This window comes from Macaca thibetana, chromosome 2, assembly GCF_024542745.1.
Source record: "Macaca thibetana thibetana isolate TM-01 chromosome 2, ASM2454274v1, whole genome shotgun sequence".
Classification (NCBI taxonomy): Eukaryota; Metazoa; Chordata; class Mammalia; order Primates; family Cercopithecidae; genus Macaca; species Macaca thibetana.
The window spans coordinates 109,570,855-109,587,933 of record NC_065579.1 but is presented as its reverse complement, the minus strand read 5'-3'; the positions used below and the strand labels follow the sequence as shown (position 1 = coordinate 109,587,933).

Below are 17,079 nucleotides of genomic sequence, written 5' to 3'. Positions count from 1 at the left end.
TATACACTCATACACATACTTGTATACACACACACACAAGTTACTATTCTTATTTCAATATTTCAGACAGGAAAACTGATTAAATAACTCATCCAAATTCACTTTGCTAGTAGTAAAGGGTAGAGCTGGGACTCACATTGTAGTCTGTGCGATCCCAATGTCTACACAAATATCCACTTCCCTATAATATCAGTGCTCACGGCCAGCCCCTTCAGAGTGCCCTCTCCTTTTAGTCATCAGCTGTATACCCAGGAGCCACAACTGAGTCTGTGCTGAAATGGGAAGGAGTTCAGAGTCTGGGTGCCCTGAAATCTATAAAAGGTTCAGGGAACTTTGAGGTGGGAGGTTATGAATTAGCCTCCCAGACCAAAGGGAGTGCTGCTCATTTGTTAATTTGATTTTGTTTAGGTTACTGAGCCATGATTCATCCTTAATTGCATTGTTTCAAATGACTAAATGGTCTAAGTATTAACCGACTGCTGAGTGGTTGCCCAGCTTTGGTTTAACTGGGACATCTTCAGCTTAGGAGTCATTAAAATCAAAACACTGTTGGGCTTCCAGTGGGGTATTGGGTCATCTGCTCACTGAAAGATGGTCCTGGTGCCTGGTGGAACTCCAAAAAATGAAGAATGTACCCCTTCTGTCCCTGTTGCCTGTGTGGGAATTGGACCTCCCACTTCATGTGGGGTTGAAAGTTCCCATAGATGGAATGCCAGAGGACAGACTAATCTGATTCAATAGACAGGCCTTCCTCCTGACTGTGGACCTTAGCAAGGCACTCCACCAGAAAGGTTTTGAAATTTTTTTTTTTTTAAGATGGAGTTTCGCTCTTGTTGCCCAGGCTGGATTGCAGTGGTGTGATCTCAGCTCACTGCAGCCTCTGCCTCCCGGGTTCAAGTGATTCTCCTGCCTCAGCCTTCCAAGTAGCTGGGATTACAGGCATGTGCCACCACACCTGGCTAATTTTTGTATTTTTATTTTTATTTTTTTTTAGTAGAGACAGGGTTTCATCATGTTGGCCAGGCTGGTCTTGAATTCCTGACCTCAGGTGATCCACCCGCCATGCCCAGTGTGAAGTCTGATAATGCACAGGAAGATTTCCAGATTAAAATTATTATTCTCAGAACATGTTCTACTGAGCCTCAGATTCCTTTTCTATCAAATGGGAGCAATGTCAGCTCTACCCTTTACTCCACTGAGTAAGCAGAGAAAATGACATGATCTGTTATAATAAGCTTTAGAAACATTTTTCAAACAGTTTATCAAAATGTAAAATATTGTTGGTTGAAAATAAATATTTTTCAGCACATTTGTGGGTGTCATGAGTCTTTGACTATGGAATGTATTTATGTTTAATTCCATACCATATTCCCAGCCCTATATTTTAAACTAGTAATTCTGAAGAATCCCGGCAGCTTGTGAAAGACTGTCAGGAGCTGAGAAAGGATGTGAACTTGGGCTTCATTCATGGTTAAGTTTCTAAAACATACAGGTTGGAAGTGAAAGAGGCTGTCATGGCAATGACTATATCGGGGCGATGGGCAAGTTTGATTTGAACCATAGTTTGAGGGTATGACAAACTCCACATTCTAGATTGACGCTTCTCACACTTTAGCATTCATAAAACCACCTGGAGAGCTTGTTAAAAATACAGATTCCTGGACCTGATGCTTGAAGACTCTGATTCAGGGGATCTGGGATGAAACCAGAGATGGCATTTCTAACCTAGTCCTGGCTGATGCTGGTGCTGCTGGTCCACAGTCCATAGTTCGGGTACAACTGTTCTAGGTGAATCCTGTGTAGGATTGCAGCTACTAGGACAGGTCTAACCAGTCCCAGACCCTTCATCTACCAGGACAGGTGGCTAACGCCCCCGAGGAACTCTCCCATCTCAGGAACTGCCAAGCCAAACTGCCCCACTTTCCATTCATTCTGAGAGAGTGAATGGCTCCGGGAGTAATCTCCCTGTCTCAGAACACTCTTATGACCACACATAAATTTACTTTAAAATAAGCAAGGCGTGAACATATAAGAATCCACTTAACATGAAGACTGACAGATTTCAGAATAATGTCCTTGTACTACAAATACCCCCACCCCAGGATGGATTGCAGAGGGCTTAGAAAAGAAAGCCTAGATGGATATCCACATCTGTGAGTGAGACAGAGAGACAGGCTCAGTCACTCTATCCTCCTCATAGCCTTTCCCTGTTCTTCGGGAAAGGGGCAGTGAACAATGGATCTGTGAAAAGAGACCTTTTGACTCTTTCCACATACTAAGCTCCTGAATCAGGCTGGTGTGCTTCAGACATAGCAACACTCTTTAAGGCGGAACATCTGGACAGGGCAAGAAAGGGATTGGCTACATGGACTGGTGGCCAGCTCCAGATGTCTCAAAGGAATAAAGACATTCCCTTGTACAACATCAGAACCATCTGAGCATGCTACAAAATGTGTTTAATTTTGAATCTGAATATAGATTAAAATGTCCATGATTTAAGTCAACAGCAGGAAGACCTGACACTGAGGGACTATGACAATAAAAATTCCTAAGGACACTGACTTGGAGGAGACATTTGCAGTAAATTACAACCATGTTAGGAACATCAGGCTCATAGTTAGTGGAGCATTTGGCTGTGGGTTGTATTACTTTAGCTAAATACTAATATGCATATCTAAGTTCATTCACTCTCCAGATCAGCACAGTATTGTAACAGCCTAATAGAGCATTAGCCTAATTTGATACGCAAGTATTAACATGAAAGGGGATGCCTTTCATGACAAGGTATTATTTCTATAGTAATTTAATATTTTATTGGTCTGAGACAATCCAGTGCCAATTTGCTTCCCTCCCCAAATACAGCCTAATAAACATGGGCTTCTTTGTTGTAGCTGTGGTTTAAGGACAGCCACAGTACGGACAGGGCATGAAGTTTTATTCCCCTGCTCCCCACATCAAACCTCTGTGTCTTCCTCACCACCAGAGGCCCATTGGCACTGTTGATGGTCTGTTTGCATACTTTTCTTTCTTGCCCAAGGGAAGTCAGATGGGATGTTTAAGATCCTCCCCAACTTCCAGATTCTAGGATTGAAAACAGAGCAATAATGTGCCTGCTGTATCCTAAGGCAGGAGATGACTTCACCTTTCCAGACTCCCTGGAATCCCCATGGAGCTGGGCTTGCATCTTATTTAAATGGAAAAGTACAGCCATGACTAAAAAGGAAAATGTCGGTCAGGGTCATGTTGGTGCCAAGGCGCTAGGAAAAAGATAAAGGTCACCATATTTTTCTCAGAACAGAAGCCTGCTGACCTGTTCCCCCAGAGCAAGATCCCTTGCCCTCCCGCCCCCTACTGAAGCACAGTGTGGGTCTGGGACTGAGAGAGAGACCCTGCTGGCCTGGAACACAAGAGATGGCTGCCACTGCTGCCCTAGCTTCCCCTCCCACAGGGGCATGTACCCAACCTCCTCTTTCTAGAGCGTCTGACCCTGACCTTGGTCAAGCCCTCCTTACCTCTTGCAGTAGACTTTAAATTGAATTTCCTTGTCTCCAGGGTTTCTCCTGCTAATCCAGCTTCCACCCCGCTGCACAATAATCATTTAACAGAACAGTTCTGAGTAGAACACTCCTCTGCTTCAAAGATTTCCATGGCTCCCCATTGCCTAGAGAATAAAATTCAAATTCTTGTAGTTCTTAAGGTCCTGGCTATGTTTGCAGCTCCCTCTTCCACCTCCATTGTCCCTCCAAGACTTCACTGTTTTCTTCTGCTGCTTCAGCAAATTCAGGACTCCAAATGTACCATGACCTTCTCCACCTCAGGGCCTTTGCTCATCTGGGTTCCTGCTGCAGGGAATTCTGTCCCTTGTGCCTTTTGGACCACTATTCAACCTTTAAAGCCAAGTTCTGATTCCCTCCTTTCCAGAACATTTTCCCCATGCTCCCTTAGTCCATTTTTGTTACTATAACAGAATATGTAAGATTGTGTAATTTCTAAAGAAAAGAGGCTTATTTCATTCATGGTTCTGGAGTTTGGGAAGTCCACGATCTGGCAGCCCATCTGGTGAGGGCCTCAAGCTGCTTCAACTCATGGCAGAAAGCAGAAGAAAGGAGAAGCTCTGTCTCTCATGAGAACAAATCAATTCCCAGGAAAACTAACCCAGCCTCTCAAGAAATCCATCTTAAAAACCTAATCACCGGCTGGGCTCGGTGGTTCATGCCTGTAATTCCAGTACTTTGGGAGGTCGAGGTAGGCGGATCACGAGGTCAAGAGATTGAGAACATCCTGGCCAACATGGTGAAACCCCGTCTCTACTAAAAATACAAAAATTAGCCAGGCGTGGTGGCATGCGCCTGTAGTCCCAGCTACTTGGGAGGCTGAGGCCGGAGAATCGCTTGAACCCGGGAGGCAGAGGTTGCAGTGAGCCGAGATTGCACCACTGCACTCCAGCCTGGAGACAGAGAGAGACTCTGTCTCAAAAAAACAAAAAAACAAAAACCAAAACCAAAACAAAACAAAAAAAACCTAATCACCTCTTAAAGGTACCACCTCCCAACAGCACTACATTGGCCATTAAATTTCAACATGAGTTTTGGCAGGGACAAACCACATCCAAACCTACTTAGAATTAGTCACTTTTGGACCCCTATATTTGGTCTTCTAGTCTATTTAGTTATGTGCTTATTGGCCTCCCCAGTAGACTCAGCAGTCTTAAAGAAAGGGCTTGGTCTGAGCCACTAATTTTCTATAATCTGCAATCTTTGATATCCTTATATCTTTGAAAAAGTATCTATTATTTCTAAATGAAAATTCTGCCTATGTAGACTCATAGGACGTGTGAGTCAGAGGGATGTTATCAACTATTGGTGAGGGCAAGTCATTGCATCCGGGCCTATATCCCGCTCTGTAGCTAAGGCAGACAGTGATCATCAATCATGGTGCTCTTTCCAATGACCCCAGATGCAACTTTCTGATCCTTCCCACCCAGTGCTCCTAGCAGCAACCATTAATCAATCAGAGTTGATATTTACTTGCCATCCCCTATCTAGTTTCTTAGCCCTTATTTTCCAATTTCCTTCCCCTTCTCCTTTATGGCTGGTATTGCACAGAAGTCTTACTGGAAGCCCTAAAGGAAGTTCATGCTATAAAAGTTGAAATTTTCTATTCTTTTAATAGCCTCCAGCAATGAGGTAGGTCAGAGTTTGGGCAGAAATCTGAGATGTTCTTCTCTTGGGAAGATTCACCCGGCTCTCCTTTAACTCAAAAGAAACTCAGTGCAAAGTCTAGTTCAGCCAATTAGCTACACTGGTTGGTTAAAGCTAAAAGAAGACGATCAGCGTTCATGTTTAACTTTATAATATTGATCTAGAACCCATAAATGCCACCTCAGCTGTTCAACACTGAAGAACAGGCAACAGAGTTTTCTCCTTTGAAATGAAACTACTATATTTCTAATAAAGAAAGGAGCCACATTTAGGCGAATTTTACAAAAACATTTCTTATCTTTTTCAACAAGTCTCTCTCCATTTGAGGAAAAGCCCAGTGATATTAAAGAACCCACTGACACCTCCGCAGGTGTGTTCACCCACCTAAGGTAGGGCCAACAACAGGACGGGATACACTCACTGGCCTGTGGCCTCTGAAATTCATCCTGACGCCAAACTCTTTTTAGGCAACAACATGACAAGATCAAGGCCCAAAACAGACATTCCCCTCAAGTAGGGGTTTTAATTACTTCCTGTGGTACCAGAATAGAAAATTGTAGAGAATTCTTTCCCTTTACTTCAGTAAACTCAGCAACAATGAATTCAAACTAAAGGGAATCACATTTTGACTGTACTCGGTGGATACACTTCCACATTTATATTTACTGACACCCATTCAGAGCCAGATGTGGTTGTCTATCCTGGTGTTATAGCAGTGATTTACCTTGGAGAAAGCCTGGTCCATGGAGAACTTCCTTCCACTATACAAATGCATGCTGCAAATGACATTCACATTTATGATTTCCAGAAAAGGACAAAGAAGTACGACTTATGCTGTGCAAGCAAACAAAACAATAACACTGGTCAAACATTATTTCCCATTGATGTGAGTATTGGACTTCCTCTACATGTGCCCCAGCTTAGCTCCTCCCCTTGTCCCTTCCCTTGATAACTCCTGTCCACCTGTAAGAGTTCCTGCACTTACTGCCATGTTCGAGTGTCCCCCTCTGTTACCTTCTGCCTCCCAAACTTGATGAGTGAGCCCTCTCCATCTCTGTACTGCCCTCTTATTTTCAAACTCCCCTGCAACACTAATAATGCATAGGAAGATTTCCAGATTAAAATTATTATTGTCAGAACATGTTATACTGGGCCTCATATTCCTTTTCTATCAAATGTCCTTCAAACTGTACCTGTCCTATTGATTATTGTTACTTCTCTCACCAATATATTGCTGGAACATTACAATTGTTGAAGAAATGCTTATTGAGGGAATGTGTTTAATGAAGCTGTTAATATTTAGAGAAACCTTTCTTTAAAATAAGAAAAATGGCTGAGTTGAAAATCACTGAACTATCACTCAATTCCATTTTCCTGTTAAAGATGGACAGACAGCACAACAGACACACACACACACACACACACACACACACACCATGGAAATAGTTCTTTCCATGAAGTTTCTTTAGAACTTTACTGTATGAATCTCATTCTATTGACTGTGGTCAGAATTATGTTTTCATCTTATGCAATTTATCTAGTCTTCTGTACCAGGCTGTGTATTCTTCATGGGCAAGGACTGGGTATTTCATTTCACCCACAGCACCCTCTAAGTAGAATTACCATGTGTCTTCTTGCTACAGAATTTTCTCTCTTTTCTCTTTCTCTCTCTCTCTGGATCTCATTTAAACACACACACACACACAACAAATAAAACGTGAGCCTTCCATACTTTGGCTGGGTTAGTTGACTATGTGGTGCCAAGGAAATGGCTTGGTGGTTTTTTAGTTTGGTTTGTCCTTTGTTCTCTGAATTTAGCATCATGCGAAGACAGAGTATAGCCTAAAGGTGTATTTAAAATGTCGTCCTGTTTCTGAGCTTACTCAGACAGGCAATAGAAAATGGCATTCTTGATAATTAATGCCCTTACAGAAATTCAGCACAGGCTAGCAACTGTAAACAATACGTTATTAGTCAGGGGAGGTGCTTGCAACATGAGCACGGAAATTCCCATGGATCTTCATAGGGCATCAAAGGGAAGATTCAAGATGCTCTGGATAATTTCGTTACTGTGTTTGCTTGATCATTTTATACTTAAGCAGACTGTTCATTACCATCATCTCAACCTCTTTTGCTAGCTTAAATTCCTCTTAATTCATTTATAAAACAAAATTAGAACGTTGACTGCAACCTATAAAATAAGTCCACATCTTTGTTTAATTATAGTTGCTATATACACTATTTTAGCATTACTGAAGGTATATAAAGAAGGAATAAAGGAAGATTATTATTCTGTTAAAATGCCAGCTAAAAACATACAATTTTTTTAATGTACATTTATATCATGGCAAGAGACTGTGTTTAAAATCCCCAAACTCCTGAAGCTGTTTGAGAATTATGCCAGTGCACTGCAGAAAAAAAAAAAAAAAAAAAAGACAAAACTGGTTGAACATAAGACATGAGTAGTTGAAATATGGTTTAATTTTTTTCCTTCTGATTCTTTTTCCCTCCTTTGGAAACTGATAAAAGATTTTGTATTTTTTTTTAAATCGACCTCATTTTTAGTTTATTTTCTAAAAGTGGAGATGTCTTTACATATGTTCAAAAGTATGTCTGTCAAACCTTTGGAGGACTTCTCAGAATGAAGAAATCTACAATGCATATCTTACCAAATTGTTTGGGGATTTTCCACTTTTATGTGTTTGGGCATTTTTCCCTCTTAAACATCAAAACCTAATAATCGTGGCAGAAGGTTAAATATTTTCCATACTTTGTTTTTGAAATTTGTTCCTTTCAAAGAACGAACATATGGCGGAAAGAAATCTACACACCCAATCTATTATGATGGCTACCTCTGGGGTTAGGGAGTAGAACCACAAAGTGGGGGCAATGAGGGGGCTCTCACTTCTTTCACCATTTTATTTACAATGAAAATGTATCCATGTGCCACTTGTACAATGTTCATAGTTACTTAAAGAAAAAAATCATATTTAGAGAAAAAAATATCGATTTGGATAACGGTAAATGTTTTATAGTATCCCAAGTGTGAAGATTACACATAGGATTGCAAAGAGGAAGAAATAGGGAGGAATTCCTGTTTGCTTGGCTGGTAGTAGCCACTCTTTAAAGCATTTCTGTACAGAAAGAGAAATAAAAGAATTGGTACTTTGATTAGTTACATCAAGATTACATTGAATTCATTTTCTCTAATGCCAGTTTGCTTTAACTTAATATCCCTTAAAAAAATCCATGCCCTCATGACATCATCAGTTCATGCACTATTTCTTGCGGCATTAAAATAGAAACTTAAAGTTTACATGTAACAACCGAATTCAATAGAGTACCTTATTTAAATTTCTAAATCTCTTAGGGGCTAGGAATGAAATATAATGCTAATCTAATTTAGTAATTTGTTCTCTTTCCACCAAAACGCACAATCATTGCTTGTGAAAGCCTCAATCCCATCCCCATCCCCAACTTTCTTTTTCCATAAGGCTGGGATGGAATTGTAGGCTGATTTGGAGCACAAAGTCCAGTTGCACCCCAGACTCCCGTCCCTAAACATCCAGTGCCATGGGATGTTTCATGACCACAGCATGTCCATCATGTTACTCTCCAAATGCAGGGATGAGGGTTGAATGGAGTGGAGCTTTTTAGTCTTCAAGGATTTAAAACTATGTACACACAATGCAAGCAGCTGGCAGGAGTCCTTTGTAAGTGTGTGTGTGTGTGTGTGTGCGCGTGTGTGTGTGTGTGTGTGTGTGTGTGCTGGAGAAAGAGTTGGATCAAATGAGTGGTTTCCTGTTCAGAGCAGGACATAAGTTTCCTTCCATGAAAGGAGATATAATTAATTCCACTTCCATCAGCACATCAAGAGGATGATGGGTAACTCAGCTCCTACCAGCTCTGGCTGCAAGGGAGATGTAGCCCAAGGGAAGTGACCCTTTATTGGGCCTGGGCTGGTCTCTGGCTGGCCAGGGAAAGCACACACCTCCACAATCCCAGACCCCTCCAGGTCCCCCTGGAGCCTGTCAATGTTTGAGTTCTGTCCTTTTTCCACTCTTGGGAGGACAACAATGTGTCTCCAGGTCCTGCAGTCTGGGTTTGATTAAATAATTATAAACTCCCAGCAGCAGGTCTATCATTTATGTCCTGAAACATGCCAGCATGTGTCTTTTGTGGCCATGCCAGCCAATCATAAAGCCACTCTCCTTATTGTCACTGAGAACACAGTGGTTCAATGTTTGTGCTTGTTCCTGGATTTTGGCTACAGAATGTTGCCCAGCAGTTTGCTGCTGGTGCCAGCATCACTACAGAACTTCATAATAAATCCTTTCTATATTTATTCAGTCCACTGGTCTGACACTGAAATTGCCTTTTATGAGCATATGATCAGAGGCTTCCATTTTCCACTTCTAACTCTGGGCGATTATATATTCTAACAGAAAAGACCTCAAGGCCTGTCGTCCATACATGCAACATGGCATGGGGACTGCCGACTGGCTGGGGGAAAGTAGGAGATTGGAAGTGAGTGAGAGTTGACCTTTTACCCCAGGCAAAGGAAGCACAGAGGTGATCTCTTTAATCCATTTGGTTAGAATATTTAAAATTTTCCACTTCCTCCACAACTAAAGCCCAAAATAAAGTTGCCAAAGCAAGGCAGTAATATTTCATAGTAACATGCCATCTCCTACAAAAGGGCAAGGGGAGAAGGAGGAGATAGGAATACCATTTAATTGAGTTCAAGGAACTTTTAAAGAAATGTTTTTCATTCTTGCCTTAATTGAGTCACAAGTGATCTCTAAATGGCCCCAATGTTAAATATATCATATCAACCAAAACTAGGAAAGCGACTGAAATACCTGAATGGGAAGCCTTTTTCTATTTTTTGTGTACATGAAAAATCTCACAATAATTCAAATGGCCAGAATGACCTTCTGCTAATGACAATTTACGAAGAGGTCTCTGGAAATTATGATGTATAAAAGTTTAGCAATGAAACACAGCTATGTTTTGGAAAGAGAAAGATGTGTTCTCTTTTCTTTGGCATAGTTCTGTCCAGGTTCAGAAAAATATGAGTATACATGGCCTATGTGCGTTTTCATTTTTGAAAAATGATCAAAACCACTCATTTATTGAAGGGAATACAATACGCAAAACGAGATAACAAAGTTTAGTGAAAATAAGCTGTGTAAACTGGAGGAAGAGTACTAGAATAACAAAATAAAACCCAGCAGTCGCTCATTTTTCATTACTATCTTTTGTTTGTGTTTACATTTCCTGAAATGCCGTGGCATCATATCAGTCTGCAGATGAAATGTGAATCTCAAAAGAAGAGTTACTTTATACAAAGGTGGAATCAGTTGAAGGTTGCGTGTTTTGTTTTTACTGCATCCTTTAAAAGGATCATTAAAATGTTTCCACTCAATGCAGAAAACAATAATTATCCTTACAGGAAAGACTTTAGATATTACATTTCATTTTCAAGAAAATGGGTTTTAGAATAAATATTAATTAAATATATTTAAAATGTATACAGTTTGACATTATTTTTCAAAGTAAAAATATCTTATATTTTTAAAAACTGTAAGTTGAGTTTTTGTTGCTTTGTTTTTAAGATTTGAGAACTAACTTCTTTCGGTATTATAATTCCTGGTGACATCACATTTGCCCCAACAGTATTTAAATTGTACATGTATTTTTGAAAATGAAGCCAGTTATTGTTTTAAATAAACATATATTCAAATAAATTATTTTCAAATGTATCAACTTAAAGCTATACTACTATTCTAGTGAGACTAACTTAAGTTGGAGAAAAGTTATTAATAAAGACATTTCAGTATGAAATATATAGTAATATACTGTGCCTACACATTTCTTTGGGTGAATATTACTGGGGAAAATAGTTAGAAAAAAGAAAAAGTTTAAAATAGACCAAGTAGTCAAGAAGATAGACAGAGAAATACAGTTTTGTCCTCCTTTAGCTTTATATAGGAACTACTTATGCTTGTAAACATGAGAAAGACGAAGAATTCTTAGACTAAATGTTTCAAAGGTAGAACTTTTTAGACATTTGTGAGAAAAGCTTGTTTCTTTTAAAAAAAAAAGTGCTTTTAACAAATACTGCTTAAACAGAAATGCAGCCGTGTACAGGACTGTTTTTAGTTAAAAATTTTCAATGTGCCAACCAAAAAGCGATGTAATCGGTAACTCACCACTAGGGGGCCTTCCTATTGGTCCATTCTTATAAGGACAGTAATTAATAATAAATAAACTGCAAAGATGTACTCCAATATTTTCTATCACACACATAGAAATAGCTGATTAGGAAGTGACAAGAGTCTGGTTATTCTGTCATTTGGTTATTTAGATCGTATAAAACTACTGATTAACTTTTTGCTTCTTCACTAAAACAGACTTTAAGAAAAATCAGCTGCGTTATTTTGGGGATTTTTAGTTCAATAATGGTTGTTTTATCTGCTTCTCACAATCTTCTTTTGTTTTATTGATTTTCCCCAGAGATGAAAATAGGGAACTTAATTTAATCCAACCAGTACATTGATTCAGTCTGTTTACTCAGATTAACCTAAACAGATATGCCAGCTTGTCAGAGCCTATGTTCGTCATCTCTTTTGACAACTCTCCAAACTGTGGTCGTGTTGAGAGCCAGTGGCGCCATGGTGTAGTCTTCAATCAGCAAACCTTCGTTGAGCATTTACTATGTACCGGATGCTGTGCTTGGTGCTGGGCTACAGGTGGAAACCAAGTTGGTGTCATGGTCCTCACAGACACTGCAAGGAACAAGGTGAGAAAGGAAAGGGGTTTTGAGGAGATTCCATTTGGACAGAATCCTGAATGGTACAAGGGAGAAAGCCATGGCAGTGTGATAGTCCAGAAGGGGGGATTTGGGATTTATTATTAGGAGGTCTGGGGTCAGGTCCTGTCTCCTTTACTCACCAGCTGATTATGAACTTGGACGCTTTGTGTCCAAGTGACACTTGGTGGACACTCTCTGACTTTGCTGTCTCACCAGGAGTGTTAACAGTTCTGGCTCTATTCCCTGCAACTGTGCCTGCACCTCCTCCCTCACCAGATTTTGGGAGGATCAAATGAAGTGAGTGATTTGAGATTACAAATGATTTTTATTGAGTGAATTTTTATTGAGTGAATTGAGAACTTTGATAAACAGGATGCCTTCTTGTCTCCAAGTTTTAAAATATTTAATAATCAATAGCACGAAAAATGTTCCAATGCATTAAGTTAAAATTGTTTTTGAAAAATATCATTTTTAATGTGAATACATACATGCATAAGAGGGTTAGCAAAAACATAATCCAAGATAATTATTTCTGGTTAAATTATGAATATTTTCATTTTTTCCTTTTTGCTTTTTGTACTTTCTGATTTTCTGCAGTGGCCATGAAATGTTTCACAATAAAATAATATTATACTAATTAAACAAAATCATAAAGAAAAAAGATATTGATAGAGTGAGTGGAAAAATTCCAGTTTCAACCAAGACAAAATTTCTCTTTGTAGATGTTTTGTTAAATATTCATGCGGAGAGATTTTCATCAAAATCTTTAGATAATTTTCAAATCCCCACAAAAACCATTAACATCAAATGTTTTAAAACTTAAGTTGAATTTTCCTTTTGTAGTCTAAATCCCTTTCACCTGCTTATTAAATTCCAAAAAGGAAATGTATTTCAAAAATGAAAATTATTTTTCAATGTAAATACACATCTACATTAACTTCTGTTTAAACGTGTTCCTTTAAGATTTGTTTTTAAAATAAGTGATTCCTTCAAATGCCACTACTTTTGCATTTGCTGTGCATTAGGGTGACTTCTGCTAATTTATACCACCTTTCAGAGTACATTAGAACAAGATGCATTTGAAAAATGCCCCAACATTATTCTTTCCACGGCACTCTGATTTTATGCATTTCCACCTTGCTTTCATAAACTATGTAACATTGACCTATCTACTTATTTTTTTCTGAATTCTCTTGGTGATAAGAAATTTGTTATACCTTCTTTTTTCGTTTTGCTTACTTTTAGAAACACAAGTCCTGAATTAATAAATTTTGGTTGTTAAAAACACAAAGGTCAGATGAAGTTCCAAGTCCATCCTCTCCTAGAGGCTGCCGTCAGTGCGTTGGATAGCGTTCCTGTTGTTGCTGCTTTTCTAATACATCTGCATCCAGAGATACAGACCTAAAGGAACAAATAGTTTGGCGTTACTTCTCTTTTAAACAACATAATCCGAATCATATGATGAAAGTATTGTTCCATACTTTCTTTTCCTCCAGATCTCTTAGAGATCTATCTGCATCAGGATGCATAGATCTACATCGTTTAAAAATAATCTATTTCAAACATGTATCCTCAGCCCTCTTTGGATGCTTAAGGTTTATAAGGAACTTAACTATTAAGTGATCCAAATGTGTGATTTCAAGTCAGTTCAGGATATGCTAGACCCCTACTTTAAGCCTAGCACTGTGGATCCTGAGAGGAATGAGGTTATTACCCCTGCTCTGGAAGAGAATGTCAGATATTTCTTGAAAGGGGGAAGGAGGTAATAAATTCAAGGACTATTAACTCTTCTGCTGTATCATACACTTAATGTTTTAGATATAAGCTGTTCCACTTTAAGAACAAAATAATTTAAACTCTAGGCACCAAGATCTAGAAGCTAGAAGGAACCCCGGAAAGTCATCTCTTTGTCTGTCTTCTACCTTTAGACATTTAACTCAGGATGGAAAATTGAGTTGCAGGGAAAATGAACACTCAATTGAAACTGCGTACATGCCCAGAAAGAATCTGATGCTGCCTCAGAATCTGTTATTCTGATGTAGCTATTTCGTTCCTCGGCGTGTGTTTGGTATCTTGAATTTTCTTTATTATTTAACTAAGGAGTTGTCACCTCATGTTTTCAAATAAAAGGCTTGATTGGTTTACTAACCTGTAACAGGGAGGTGGACAGCGAGTTTGTGGAAATATCTGTTAAGGGGTAGAAGCTTTTTCATTGAGAGGCCAGGCAGGGCAGATGTTTGCACAGTTCTGAGACCGGCCTTATCAGTGATGCCGCTAAATACTGCTACAGTTTTAGGGATGGTGAAGAGGAACCCCCACTCATTCCTTTGTACCCATCTTCCCTTCATACAGGTGCTCACATTTCTCTGAACTCTATGCTTGAGTTTCTAAGATCACCAAAAAGGGTCAAACTGTGGGGGTATGTTTGGTGTTCTAAACTGGTTTGGTAGGAATGGGATAGGATACACGTAGGATTCCAGCTGAGGCAGAAGATGCAGAGCAGAGTTAAACTCTCCCAGACATTGAAAACCAGCCTGTAAGAAGCAGGCAGTCTTCTCTGTGCAGTTACAGCTCTACCGGCCCTAGGTCCCAGCAGACAGGCAAGAGCCTGCACTGCAAGGTACAAGCCGGGTCGATCTATCAGAATCCTTATCCTGTCTCCAACAAACACTGAGCTGTCACGGAACAATTGTTGGAATGTAAGGAGAAAGAGTTTTCTCTCTGAGACAAGGAAGGCAATTTTAAAAATAGATTGAACTATCAGAGATATAGAGAAATAATTTTTGATAATGCAACTTTTGACTGAAAACACCCAAAGTACGTAAGCTTAAGCAGGACATTTGTGTCTTAAATAAGTTTATTTTAAATACAAGAAAATGAGTTTTAAAAAATCACAAGATATATCAGAAACTAATGATTAACATCACAGAAAGATCTGCCCTGGCTAGCTTTACCATACAATATCCCAATGATGCACTTATATATTTATTTATTTATTCTTAAAACATGCTCTTTTTTGGTTGTTTTTAGGAAACAAATTGTTTTTGGATTCTTGAATCATAAAATATTAGAGCTTCATGTTCACGTCGCTGAGTTCTCCCAGGTAATGTCACAGGCATGTGAAAAGACATCTTAATAGTACTAGGAATTTTAAATGGTTTGTTAAAACGCACATCAACTAATAAAAATAAGACAGAATCCATCTATGACTGAGAAAATTGTCTGTAAATTCAACTTGTTTTCTTTTGTCTTAATTTGGACTTTTTAATATGCAATCAATATTTTAGGTCAATGCAATTCGATTTGTAGGCATAGGTGTATTTTCCTCCTATACCACAGACATAGGAAATACTAATAAAAACATGCCGTGGAGCTTGCCAAGGTGATCTTCTTTATGATGGCCCTGATTTCTGAGTGCAGAAACCACATAGATATATTCCTAGCCTCTAGACAACGTATACATTACATGTCTTGTCAAAATCAAATACTCTGATCTAGTAACAGCAGTATTTTTCATTTTAATTGACAAAGAGATGGTATTTATTAATAATTTTATGCAAATAGAGTGTCACTGAAATTTTACTCCAGTGAAAAAACAATTCTCTGAGTCAGAAAACTTATACCAAAATAATGTCAGATAACTTTGTTGGAAACTATGGCCATTCTTTCTGATATTACTGTGGTTTGAATGTGTCCCCCAAAATTTGTGTGTTGGAAACTTAATCCCTAATGTAACCATGCTGAGAGGTGAGACCGTTAAGAGGTGATCAGGTCATGAGGGCTCTGCCCTTGTGAATAAATTAATGTCATTATTATGGGAGTGGGTTAATTATTGTGGAAGTAAGCTCCTGATCAAAGATGAGTTTGGCCCCTTCTATCTCACCCTGTCTTTGCCCATCTGCCATGGGATGACACAGCAAGAAGGCCCTCATCAGATAAGGCCCCTTGATCTTGGACTTCTCAGCCTCCAGAAGCATGAGCCAAGTACATTTATTTTCTTTATAAATTACCCAGTCTCAGATATGCTGTTATAGCAGCAGATTAAGACAGACATCAACAAAAAAATCAAAGTTATACAAAAATGCCAGTTTGATTTTTTTAACGTCTCTTGTTTTCTATGTAATGTACCATGAATTTGTTATTTATAAAATACGTTCTTGAAGCAATTTAGAGATTAATTCAAAGCAATTGAGAATTTAATCCATCTCACTTTTAGGGGAGGTAAGATTAGATTAATTTACTCCACGAAATTAAATAAAGAGCTCCTTTCATTTGGGCTCAGTTTATCTCCCTCCAGTTCCCAGTTGTGCAATCTGGAGTTTGTGAGGCAGGGTGGACATACCTTTGCTTGCATCAGCCACCTACTTCATGAGCTGCAGGTGCCCCTCAGAGCCTTGGCTTCCCGCACTTGAGTTTCAGCCCTCTGGGGCTTCATATGTTGCAGAGAATGCCTGAGGAACCCCGTCTTGCAAAAGTAGACTGAAGACCACATGTGTTGAACCATAGCCCATGCCAAGCTGCCCTTGAGGGAGAGGGCCTAATGCAGGACTTTGAAGGCAGGATAGAAGAAAGAGTCTGGGAAATGCTTTGGAAAATGGCAAAGCAATCCAAAAAGATTTTAGTTTTATGTCTGTTTAGGGAAGACCAGATATCGGACAGGATGTAATGTGACATTTAGATTTAATTCTGTTGATGATTTGCAGATTTGGAAATATACTTCCTAGATTGTCCAGTGTCCTTGGGAGCTGGATCTACCCAGGAGTGGTAGTTGCTAAGAAGAAATGAACCATGAAAAAAATTTACTGTGCTTTCACAGTCTGGAGCGCAAGAAAAACATAGTGACAAGGTGTGCTAGACTGCCTCTCATCCACAGCAGAAAAACAGACCAACCTGGATTTCCACTTTATATCTACCACTGAGGAACTGTGTGACGTTGGGCAAGTGAACTAACCTCTCTGGTCCTGTTTTCTCATTAGCAAAAAGGTGCTAATATTAATAATATTAGCTATATTCATGAAGATTTAATTCAAGCCAGGGATTATTCTAGAAAGATGTATTAAC

At 39.1% G+C, this 17,079-nt stretch overlaps 1 long non-coding RNA gene across 1 annotated transcript; it reads right to left on the bottom strand.

Annotated features, from left to right (window-relative positions):
- Positions 1-3,542: 3,542 nt before the first annotated feature.
- LOC126949376 (uncharacterized) lies at positions 3,543-14,411 on the bottom strand. The gene is made up of 3 exons (XR_007723690.1): positions 14,168-14,411; positions 5,926-6,035; positions 3,543-3,661 (listed from the first exon to the last, which is right to left on the bottom strand). It is a non-coding gene; the product is annotated as an uncharacterized LOC126949376 (long non-coding RNA).
- Between the last annotated feature and the right edge of the window lie 2,668 nt (positions 14,412-17,079).